The sequence below is a fragment of the Penaeus monodon genome, chromosome 22, assembly GCF_015228065.2.
Source record: "Penaeus monodon isolate SGIC_2016 chromosome 22, NSTDA_Pmon_1, whole genome shotgun sequence".
NCBI classification, from domain to species: Eukaryota; Metazoa; Arthropoda; class Malacostraca; order Decapoda; family Penaeidae; genus Penaeus; species Penaeus monodon.
Window position 1 is genome coordinate 8,615,949 of NC_051407.1, and position 289 is coordinate 8,616,237.

Here is a 289-nt window from a genome sequence, read left to right on the forward strand (position 1 = left end):
AATGGTATCAATTTTTAATATATTTTTCAACCTCTAAAATCCGTTTACATTCTTCCTTACAATGAGACACATACAAACACAACGAAAATTTTAACGGAAATTTTGTTTTTTTATTTCTTGTAAACATAATTGTTATCATTTGTGGCATTTCTAATACAGGCCCAATTATTATAGGACTTAATACAGCATTGGCAATTTATCACTATTATTCTTATCAGCATTGCTATCCTTCTTCTTTAATATGATTATGAGATGAATACATCTTAATTATTCCTTGTATTGTACTGAT